The sequence below is a fragment of the Balaenoptera borealis genome (genome assembly GCF_965194805.1).
Source record: "Balaenoptera borealis genome assembly, chromosome: 3".
Classification (NCBI taxonomy): domain Eukaryota; kingdom Metazoa; phylum Chordata; class Mammalia; order Artiodactyla; family Balaenopteridae; genus Balaenoptera; species Balaenoptera borealis.
The window spans coordinates 80,068,294-80,080,793 of NC_138866.1; the positions used below are offsets into that span (position 1 = coordinate 80,068,294).

Genomic DNA, 12,500 nt, shown 5'->3' on the forward strand with positions numbered 1-12,500 from the left:
TACAACTGAAGAAATGTATCTTTTAACTGTCTCATTACATAAAGAATTCATAGTGAAGTTAACGTCCGCATAATTTAATGATATACAGATTTTAATTACATAGTACACTGTTAATTGTACAGCTATTTTTAGATCAGGCTACTAACTTGTTCATTTAAATGAATAGCTCATTTGCTTGAGGGACAAAAATAAAGGTTTTCTTGAAGACCTAGGGAATTTTGAGACCTCTGTAAAAATATTCTTACCTGGTAGGATATCTTTATGGTATTTGTCTTTCCTTAAAATGAGACTGACCTGTACTTTACCTTCATTGCTTATTAGGTTGTCTGACACATAGAATTTTGACCTTTTTTTTTTTTTTTTTTTTTGGTAATTAATAAAGTGTAAGAAAGATCTCTGTGTTGGATAACGGGCAGGAATTGAATAGCTGTGTTTTCCTTGAAAGTTGTTGAGATTTTTCTCAAGAGAATTAGACGCAAGTTATTTCTGAATAGAAGCCCTGTCCCTGGCTGTAATTAGTCACATGGGCTTGGTTCCCAGGAAGTGTTCCTTTCAGTGTACTGAAAGTGTGTGAATTTTCATATTGTCTAACTTACCTTGAAATTCCATCTCTGCTTCCCCATTGACCGTTCTCCTAAAATTTAAGAAATCTAACGTTTAGTTTGTTCTTTTCCCATTAGATTAGGGAGCCTGCCAAAAAAGAGCACAGGTTCATGCCTGAGTACCATCTCCCTTTCCATGAATCTTTCCAATCCTGGTCAACACTTTTAATGACTTAGAATTAACTGCTTTCTAATTATGCACTGCGGCAGACACGATGGTGTGGTATGGGTCTTTGCCAGCAAAGGGAAACATGGGAGATATAAATGAGCAGGCTGCCAGAGGGAATTATTAGAAAGGCTTCTTGAAGTCATCAACTTGCAAAGCAGAGACTTATCCCTGTCTCACTGACCACTACAAACTCGGTCATACCACCTGCAGTATCACCTTTAAAAGCATCCATTTTTCTTTCTTTATATAACGTAAGACACTTGTGATCTTGCCAGGTTTTCTAGCTACCCCAGCAAATTTTGGTAGGTCTTTGCTGCCATTAACCTTCTCCCCTGACCTTGAGTTGGAGTCCTCTCTTTACCTATGACTCAACTCTCAATGTCATCTGACATGCAGGGCCCCAGTAAGACAGGAGAGCTCAGCTTCATTATGTGGCCCTATATTTGCTCTACCTGGAGCACTAAGTGTCTTGAAACTTTAATTGCCAATATTTGAATTGGAGGGACATCTAGGAGGGAGGAAAACTTGAGGTCAATTCTTATAAATATGATGCCTCAATCTGGAACATTTCACATTACTTTTGAGTACCATGGGAATAGTGCTGGAGAATAGCCAGGTAATTACGAGCCCAACTGGCTAGTACGTTCATATCATGGCTCCACCACTAACTAGGAGTGGGACTTTGGGCAAATTATGTAAATTCCCCATGCCTCAGTTTCTTCATATCTAAGATGAGGATAGCCACCTTGTGAGTACATACTGAGAATTCAATGAATTAATGCATGTGAAGGGTTTAGAGTGGTGCCTGGTACACAGTAAACACTCAGTAAATGTTGGCTGTTATTCCTTTGCAGAAGTGGACACTTGTTATAGGGTAGACTGAGTAACCCCACCTTCCTGAATGCTCAGCTGACTTTGTATAGTGTTTCTGAAATTAGAAATTTGGGTACATTTACAGTTTTACCATATCCACATAGTGTACCACATGTACTAATAATAAATATGCTATATTTACCTGATATTTTTTAAATGTCATTTATTTAATTATATTTTCAAAGGGAAATTTATAATTCCACGTTAAATAATAAACTGGGCTTTCTTGCCATAAATAGAAAGTACTTGTTAAAATAACGTATAACTGTTCAAACAATTATTTTGTGTCCTAGTAAAGTCACTTCTCCTATGCCAGTGTTAAGCCCTCTTCTCTTTGGGAGACATGGCATTAGATGTTGTCAACACTTATCTAAAGACCCATTGTGTCCTATGGCCTCTTAGTCTACATTTTCTGAAAACAGTTTTTTAAAAAGCCTACTCATCTATAATAATAAAAGCTCAAATTAAGTCAAATCCATTTTAATACCTAAAAATTGCTGTAACAGTAGGGAATTGGATTTTGAGTAGTTCGTTAATAATTCGGTCAGCAATTTATTGAGTAGCTATTTGTGCAGAGCAACTTTGAGGTGATAGCTGAGAAATATTTTTGCTTTTAGGCAGCTTGTCAACTATCCTGACGCAAGCAGTTCCTTAGCTGTCTTTGTGAACCATGCATTCTCAAAGATGGTGATGTGGCATAGCCAGATATCAAGTATATCTGCGGCATTAAAATTTCATTGGGGAGCAGTTAAGAAAAAAACGTCTGAAAGTGTCCTGAGGCGGCCATAATGAAACAAACTAAAAAGAGGTGAGGAAAGATTGATGTAAACCAAACATAGGGCCACAATGCAATCTGAAACCTTACAGCTTCAGAACCAGTAATAAACTTATAAGAATTATTTCTCATCTTCTTGGTGTGACCACAGGATTAGCCTAACCCTCCAGGTAAAAACCCTCAGATATGTAAAGATAACATTGAGGAAGTATGATATCTTTTTTCTGTACTGTGCTAAGCATTATTTTTTTCCTTCAGATTTTGTTTTCTTTGGGCTATCATGGTTTCAAGTCTAGTCCTGATCAATCTTCTGTCAACAGGTGACAAAGTAATATTTAATAAAGTGCCAAATGATCGATAGACAATGAGTTCACTCCACCCCACAATATGAGGGAGAGGAGAACAAGAAGAATTAAGGGAAAACTTTACTGGAGGAGGTGAGAATTGAACTGAGCTTTGAAGTTTTGGCCAAGGGAAAGATTCAAAAGAACATTCCAGATTTGGACAGTGGAGTCTGGGGTGGAATTAAATATGTACTTGGCATTAACCACATGCTGAATAAATTTCTGTTGAATGTTTGTTCGTTGAATAAGAGTTGATGGTGTATGATGGCTGTAGAGCTGCAAGTTGCCTGAGACAAGAATCTGATCAGTGTGAATATTCATGCTTTGGAGACATCTTCCTCTTGTCCTTATGTAATACTTTTTTGATGACTCTAGTTCAAGTTATTTCTTACACAATTATGTGCTAGTTAGAGAGCAAAATTGTAATTTGTCCCTATAGGGTTCCCTAATGTTAAAAGATATTTCTTATTCAGATTGTCAAATGGGATCAGACTGCTTTAGAGATCACTCCTGTGCTACAGGAGAGCTAGCGAGCTGCCTGGAATTCTCGAGGGGAGTAGTTCCAACTGCAAGAGAAAGTAGGCTCCTGTAGGCCACTGGCAATATTGAAATTGTCCAGAAAAGACACTGGCAGGCCAGCTCCATGGAGGTGTAACTTGAGACCTTCATGACCTTGATATCCAAAAGCCTTAAACCAGCACTTGAAGAAGAGATTAAATTCTAGCTGGTATTTTAGGCTTTGCCATTCTGGAGCTCAGCCTCTGGAGCAGCCACGTGAAGAAGCAGAACTCCTGGTGTGTTTTGGGAGCAGCTGTCTTCCCCATCCAGCTTTTCAGCTGCAGGGATTGTTTTTTTTTTTTTTTCTTTGTTTGTTTTTTCAGTGGAGGGAGAACCAGGTTCTAACACCACTGTGCTGTCTGCACTTGAATTTTCCTTCCAAATGACCCGTCTCATCTTTATCCCTGTATCATCCATCCCTCACTTCATCTTGTTTTCACTCCTGACTGCTGCTATCCAGTGTATAGTCAGCCCCATGCTGGCTCACTTATCATGCTTAAATCCATTTGTGACATCGGATTAGAGGTCCCATGTATATATGGTCTTGTCTTTGTTTCAGTCCAGGTGTAACCTAGGCAGATGGCACTCTTTGCAGTAGGCAGGACTTCCAGGGACCTTAAGAGTGAAGATGATTCACCTGCTTGTTTGCCTCGGTTCCTTTCCGCAGTAGCTGGCCACTTATCTGAGCTTACACTAAGGAAAGGAAGAGTGATAAAAGTGGGTGTGATGTTACTGATTTGGGCAAAGTTGCTACTTGCTTGATTGCTGATGCTTGAAATGCCCTGAGCTGGAGGGAAAAAAAATCTGTCTCTTCTATGGTTATAGGCAAGACTTAAAATACAAACCCCCCATGCAGCGACAACACATTAAGCTTAACACACACACAGGTATAAAGGACTTCTGCCACGTTCTTTCCAGAGAACAGGTTTGATTCTGGATTGTGCACTGAACACACTGAATCCCACAAGGGGGCGCGGCAGGGGAGGGGTGTAAGAAGGGAAATTCTGGCATTGCCGAGTTTTGCCTGTTGAATAGACTCACTTCTGCTGTCTCTCCAAGGCAGTGGCAACATGTGCGTGGTTAAGAGCAGGCTCCTGATTCATTTATACCTCACGAAGTTTTTCTTTTTTTTACCCTCTGGACCATAGAAAGTAACAAATGATTTTGATGATGTGATTTGGGGAGGCAAAAAGCAGGCCACACTGTAATCTAACACCAGCCAAGGCAACAGCCTAACAACTGTAACATCCCAGGTCTCAAACAGCATGTTAGTGCTTTTTGTGTGTTATTTTATTTCATCTTCACAACAACCCTACAAAATAAGCACCAGTGTTAATGCTCTTTTACTGATGAGGGAACTGAAGGTCACAGAGATTAATTAAATTGTTGATATGACACAGCTAGCAGGTGGAAGGGCCAGGCCTCAAACCAAGTCTATCTGATTCTAGACTCAGCGCGTAACCACTGTTCTGTGCTGCCTCTCCATTTGAAAGCATTATAGTGCATAGCTTTGCAAGTTTACCTTTCCTTTAGAAGGCATGTTTTTCCTCTTTTGAGGAAGATGTTAAAAAAAAAACTATGGTCTTGTTGTATGATATCTGAGGCTAGGTCATAAGAAGCCATAAGCTTCTGCCTGGTTCCCTTGGGATGCTTGCTCTTGGAACCTACCTGTCAATTCAAGGGGAAGTTCAAGCAGACTTCAGGGAGGTCCAAATGGAGAGAAACCAAGGCCCCTCTCCCACAGTTATAGCTGACCTCACAGCAAGCACAGATTTGCCAGACCTGAGTCGTCAAGAAAGTGAATCCTCCAGCACCCAGATAATCCACTCCAGTTAACGCCACACAAAGAGAAACTGTCTCCATCGAGTCCAGCCCAAATTGCCAAATAAGGAGCATGTTAAGAAATTGGTGTTTAAAGCCACCGTCCCCTCCACCAAAAAAAAATATGGGTCTGTATTTGAGAAGCCAGTGGAATTGATTCTCAAACCCGCAGAAACAAGTTGTTTTGTTTCCCAAGCCTGTTGATTAGCACAGTGCTTTGGCCTGTGACATGGTAGTAGCAGCCTTTGGAGAGGTCAGGGGAACGATTTATTTCCTAGCCACCAACGACCATTCTCCCATTTCCCTGGCCTAGCCAGACACCATGCAGCAGAGAGGACTTCACGGGTGATTTAGGTGGTTCCATTCTCCAACCTACCTGCATATTTGCCACCTGCCCTTCTCGCTATTGTTTGGGGCTCCAACTTCATGGGAGGACTTTTTTCTTTATATATTTATATAACTTTAACTGCAAAAAAAAAATTAACAAAGAAACAAGCTTTCCCTTGAACTTCTTATTAAAGGGTTTCCAAAAACTTCAGCAACATAACAGAGTGAGTTTTTGTGGCTGGGCTACGTTTCCATGACAAAGACATAGAAATGATAGACCAAAAAATAACAAAAATCTTTTAAAATACATAATCAAGTTCAAACAAAGGAATTCAATCTGTAGTTACAAGAAATGGAGAGAGAATGTATATTCAGAGTGGTGAACAGGGGCTCACACTGTGTAGGTCCATAAGATTTTTTAGCTTTAGATGTAGACATAAAAGGCCGGGGCTGGGATTTTTAACACCCCATAGGGAAAGATGTGCAGCCAGGAGCTGGAACTGAGCTTCTACATATAGCCCAAACCATGAAAAAAAGGGGTAGGAAACTCCACGTGCGTAGAGAAAATGTAAGGAAGCTTGCTTACTGTGTATGGACTTGGGTTGTGGAGTATTAGGAGAGGAGAGAGAAGTTAGAAATAGGTCAGCACCATTTGTGGGTATAGGTTCCGATTTGCATTCTTATTTACTGCAGGAAGCCTGAGCTAAGAAATTAACAATAAAACTAGTCTCTGCAAAAGTATACATGAAACTACTTTGTCATGGTTATTTCCGCAGCACAAGTCAAACAATTCTTTCTGAAAATAAGCTCACAGTAAAAATTTACAAAGCAAGTAAGGAAACCACCACCGTAGGGAAGATAGGTGAGTAGGTAGGCAGGTAGATAGATAGATAGGTAGAGAAATCATATACTATGGACTAGAGATGAGAAAATGAAGTCACTATAAATTTAATCTATAAGATGACATTTATAAACTAAAATTAATATATAAGCTGATTGAATAAAAAGAAAGACTATAGGGACTTCCCTGGTAGTCCAGTGGTAAAGAATCCTCCTTCCAGTGAAGGAGATGTGGGTTCAATCCCTGGTTGGGGAACTAAGATCCCACATGCCGCGGGGCAACTGAGCCCCACGTGCCACAACAACTGAGCTTGTGCGCCTCAACCAGAGAGAGAAGACCCGTGTGCTGCAACTAGAGAGAAGCCCGCACACCGCAACAAAGACCTGACGCAGCCGAAAAAAAAAAAAAGGAAGACTATAACTGAATAAATGAAAGAATAGAAAATAGTGTGAAAAACACGTTTAAAAATACAAAAATAACATTTAGAAATGAAATAATTGTCATTGAGGTTAAAAGCTCATTAGATGAGTGAAGTGTTGGATTAGACAAAAAAAAATCAAAATTAGAAGAATTAGATTAGAACAAAAGTTAGTGAATTCTAGGATGGATCTAAGGAAAGTAACTTCAGTGTGTGGAGCACAAGAGATGAAGAGAGGGGAAATATAAACACTTTATAGGGGTAGGAGATAAAATAAGACCTAAAAGATGTCTAATGTAAGCGTTCCAGAAAGAGAATGGAGACCAAAGCTATAATGGCTCATTTTTTTCAAACTGGTTAAAGGCATTTATCCTTACACTCGTGAAGCATAGCTAATTCCAAGCAGGCTAAATAAAAAGAGCCATACCCAGGTGAACAATGATGTAACTATTGAATATCAAAGAAAAATCTAAAAGCAACCGGAAATTAAAGACAAATTACCTATATAAGGACTACCATTAGACTGACAGTAGAGTTCTTATTTGTAATAGATGTCAGGAAACAATGGAATCATATCTTCAAAGGGCTGAATCTTAGCCTGTGATTCTGTGCCCAGCTATATTATCATTCAAAAGTGAGAAATAAGTAGAGATATTTTCAGACAAGGCAGAACTAAAAGATTTACTACTCAGTGATCCCAGCTGAAAGAACTAATAAATGAGGTGCTTTAGTAACAATATCCAATTTTTGGATATTGAATCCAAAAGTAGAATGTGGAATTCAAGAAGCAATGCTGAAAAAGGAAATTGACAAACATGTTGATAAATCTAAATAAGCATTGAATGTTTAAAAAATGTTTTTTAAAAATGGAAAGAGACTATATAAGTGAAGATTCTCCAGAGAAACAGAACCAGTAGGATTGTGTGTGTGTGTGTGTGTGTGTGTGTGTGTGTGTGTGTGTGTAGAGAGAGAGAGAGATTGATTGTAAGAAATTGGTTCACATGATAATAGAGGCTAATAAGTCCCAATATCTACAGTTAGTCAGCAAGCTGGAGACACAGGAGAGGCAATGCCAGTGGCCTAGTTCCAGTCCAAAGGCCTGCAGGCCTGAGACCCAGGAGGAACCAGTATTTTAGTTCTAGTCTAAAGGCAAGAAAATACCAATGTCCCAAGTCAAAGGCAGTTAGGCAGAAAGAATTCTCTTCTACTCAGTCTTTTTGTTCTAGTCAGTCCTTCAGCTGATTGGATGAGGCCCACCACATTAGGGAAGGCAATCTGCTTTACTCAGTCCACCAATTCAAATGTGAATCTCATCCAGAAGCACCCTTAACAAACATCTAGAATAATGTTTGACCAAATGTGTCACCCTGTGGCCCAATCAAGTTGACACATAAAATTAACCATCACAAAGACTAACTAGGAAATTGTGTTTACAAACAAGATGGTTGAACAGAAATAATAGGCACAGTAACATGGAGGCTGATGAGGAACGGGGGCTTTCTGATTGGAGTGAGTGCATTCTAAATTACTTATACTCAGAATTACAAAGGAGGTATGATTAGATTAGATATTGTTCTGTTTAAATTTTTTTGAGAGGACTACTAAAGAAGTAGATACAAAGTGTATTACATTCAAGTGACTAAAGAGAGAAAGGGGGCATAAAGAAAATTTAATCAACTAGGAGGTAGTAAAGGAGAAATGGAGAAGGGAAGAAAATGGTTACCAGAACATGGAAAACAAGAGGGTAGAGATAAGTCCAGATGTCTCAGTTACAAGTGGATTAAACTCACTTTTTAAAAAGCAAAGATTTTCAAATTTTATTTTAGAAAATCTGGCTAAATATTATTAATAAGAGTCAGGCCTAAGACTTAATGGTACAATGAAGTTTAAAGTAAAGAAATGGAAGACCAGATATATCAGGCAGATACTATCCAAAAGAAAAGTGGTGCAGCAGTATTACCACTAGGTAATGTTATGTTTAGCACAAAAAAAGAGATTGAGAAGGTCATGACTTGATGCCAAAAGACATAATTTCTAAGAAGTATATGTAAAACAATGAGTTTGTACACCCAACAAAATAGCCTCCTAATATAAAAAGCAAACATTGACAGAATTATGTGGAGAAACTGACAAACTGACAGTAGTAGTAGATTAGTTCATACCTAGTTTGGAAAATATTAATAAGAATATAGAAGATTTGAATAATACAATTAAAAACCTTGACATACTAGACATACCTGAACTCTGTACCTCAGTAGGAACTTCAGTGTTTTTTAAGACATATAAAACATTTGTAAAAATAGGTTCCATATAAAAACACAAAGGAAGTCAAGCACATACTTCCAAATTAAAATAAACATCACATACATTGACCACAATCTGATCAAATTGGAAATATAAAAAATGAAATGTTTAAAAGAATTTATGAATCAAAGATTAAATCATAATGGAAACTACAAAATATTTATAAATGACAACAAAAATTATGGCATGTAGCTAAAGCAGAATTTAGAGGAAAAATTATAGCCTTAAAAAGTATGTTAAAAGATTAAAAATGTATTTAATAAACATAGTAAATTAGTAAAAGGATAAGTGTAGCAAACTCAAAGAAGAAAGCAGGAAACAATGATCACAAAAGGATAAATTCAGTGTAACTTGAAGAAATGGAGCAGTAGAGAGAAAACAAAACCCAAATTTGGTTTCTTGAAAATACTAATAAAACAAACCAACCTCTAGCAAGACTGATAAATTTAAAAGTTTACACAAATTAATCTTAGGCTATCCAAAGTTAATTTAATTGCCGATCCAGAAGCTAAATCAGAATGGTGGGACATGGATATTTATTATATTAGGCTCCTGCCTTCTTTATGTTAGAAATATTCCACAATAAAAAGATCATATTCTTTATTTAGGCATTATGCCTTAGTCCAGGCATTGCCTATTGCCTGTCTTCTGTGTAGTGTGCTTTAACAGATACCAGCTCTCCTATTCTTGTACATCTTGCTTCAAGTGACTCATGCATTCTTGCTTTGCACATGCTTGGTAGATAGTTGAAATCCCAGCAGTTGAAGCAGTGACAGGGTTAAATTGTGAAATCAACAGAATGAATACCTCTAGCAAAGATTAGGGAGAACAAAACTCCTGTCTACCTGTGGTCAAAATAGATGGATGTACATTGGACAGATGTCATGGCTGGCCTAGGGACAGCTTCTGTGAAAGGCATAGGCTTCCGTGAGGGTTCATATCCCCAGCCGTCCCAAGATTGTCCAATTGCCTTTCCTTATCTGGTGTTATTATTCCTCCCTTTGGCATTTCCTAAGCTTCAGAGTATGTGTGTAAATGTATGCTTGCACTCTGGCTTGATCTGAGATGTAGACCTCCTCAAGCCTGAGTGCAAAGACCCAGGCATGGAGGGCAGGCACGTCCTGCATCTGGAGCCTTGGCCTGCTGTTCCTGTGTGTTAGCACTTTTTCTCTCGTGCTCTGAAAAACGGCAGGTTGCAAGAAGAGAAAAGAGCTTTTTTTGAGTTTAAAATGAACGCGGACCCAATATCCAGTTTTTACTATTCAATTTAAAATCACTGACTTCCTCTCGCAAGCTTCCTTTGATTTGAATAGTGTTCTATTCAATATATTCAAACTATTTTTTTTAAGTTTATTGGCTATGATTCTTAATTCTGGTAAGCACACTGTTCTAAAATGCATATTGTGAGGAAAATTATGATGTCATCGGTTTCTTTTTCCTTTAATATTTCCCTTTCTTCCCTCATAAAATAAATGACCTAATTTTTTTCTGTCCTAGGGTGTTGTCCCTCTTCTTTTTTAAAAAGGGCCTTTGTTTTATGATTTTAGCAATGAGTTTGCATATAGTTTGGTATGAGGTCAGTAATTTTCCCTAGAATAGCACTTTTGGGTATACTGTCTGGTCATTTAGTAATCTTCTTCTCACATGGGTATGAGAGTTAGCAGTGTAGCAACTTAGCAATGACCAGGTGCATGTGGAGAAGGTGCTTTTGTTCCCTTGAGACACTGATAGCGTCATGGGTACCACAAAGGAATGTGTCTGCCATTACTATCCGGTGACTGAGTGGCAGACCAGAGAGAGTGCAGTCCCTCAGGGAAGGTGACCCAGTGCATGTGCAATTGCTTTGTTCCCCTCCTACTGGCCTGGCCTTAGAATTAAGTTGGGAAAACAGAGTGAGTTTACCAGGTACTTTACTATCTACTTAACACTATTGTTGGAATAATCTATTCTTTTATAATAAGACAGTTTGCTGCTTCATATTCCCAGTGTGTGTTCCACTTATCTATGGTAATGTCTTTCCGAAATAATTGAGTCTAACTTAAACTTACATGAGGCAAACGCCTAAGCCTGATTTGTTTCTTATTATTACTTAAACTTTGACAAAATAAATAACAAAAAAGCTGTTGTAGCTGTTTTCTCTAGGGACTCATGTAAGAAGCCTTAAAGGTAGTCAGGTCAGATAACATTATCACTTTCTACAGAGGAAGACACTGAATTTGAGAGGCTTGATAATTTGCCCGGTTGCAGAGCTGGGTATAGGGATAGGGCTGGATAGGATTCCTCCAGTGAAGAGGATCTTTTTTGAGACTCCAAATATGGCCTCTCCACTTGCAGTGCAAACACGTTTATAAATGGCTATTAACTAGGTAACATTGCTATAAACATGCAGTTATGGAGCTAAGAATAGGAAATAATTAAAATAATTGCATTTCATTTTTTCTTTGTGCACTCCATACTATGCTTAAGTGAGAAAGATGTCATTTCCTTATTTCCTTCCACAGAATTCACTAACATTTATCATATCTGTCAGTGTTCTTATGGTACTGAACTTGATAAAGAACATCATAATCTAAAAAAAAAATGTTAAGCCAAAAATTTTCTCAGAACCTGAATGACATAGGTCTGTGGTCTGTGTTCATTCTGTTTAACTAGATAATTATCCAGTATGCATTTTAGTTTGTGCTTGTAGGGACCAGACCCTAAGCTATTTTGGTAAATGGGAATGATTCCACTGGAGGACTTGAAAGAATTGGTTCCTAAGCAACACCTGACTTAGCTTCCGTCTAGAGACTTGCCTTCCTCCCATGCTGAGGAAGAGGAGTTCTGGCCACCATGGCTTCTGCATGCCTACAGTAAACAGTGAGGCCAGGATCTCCTGCCTCACTTTTCAAAGGGTGTGATCTGATATAGCATCCCTCGGAAGATGCCTCCCATAGTCCCTTCTGTTGCAGTTCCCCTGGGTAAGGTCAATTTAATTTGCGAGTGGGTGTGATGAGACGTTTTGGGACAAAACTTCATATATAAATATAAATGTGGGTGTGTGTGTCTATATATTCTTTTCCCTTGTTTAAGATTCGCTCAATTGTCAGTCAGTTTTACCTACTTTCCTTACCTGTGAAATGGACATAACATTTCGTGGCAGTTGATGAGAATTATTTCAGAAAGGTTTAGAATTCAGAGATGCTTTCTCGGCTGAAAGTTATTTTTTATTGACGTCATTGAAGTCTTTGAATCTGACCTGCCTTCACTAAGCTTTCCAGGTACATATGCTTGGTTGTAACATACTTACCTGCAAAAGGTAAATATTTTCTTTTCTGATTGTTTTTGTTGTGGTTTTTTTTTCCCCCAAGCAGGCTTTTCCAAAGCTAATTTATCTGCAAAAAGACATATGCTTTAGGTCGGTACTTGTTAATTTACCTTGGAAAAATTAGGTCATCTTCAAATCTGGCAATGTGGCTTATAAACTTG

General features: G+C 38.3%; 1 protein-coding gene across 5 annotated transcripts in view; it reads left to right on the forward strand.

Moving 5' to 3' along the window:
• CDIN1 (CDAN1 interacting nuclease 1) overlaps positions 1 to 12,500 on the forward strand; it is a 217,848-nt gene that overhangs the window by 82,103 nt on the left and 123,245 nt on the right. The window lies entirely within an intron of this gene.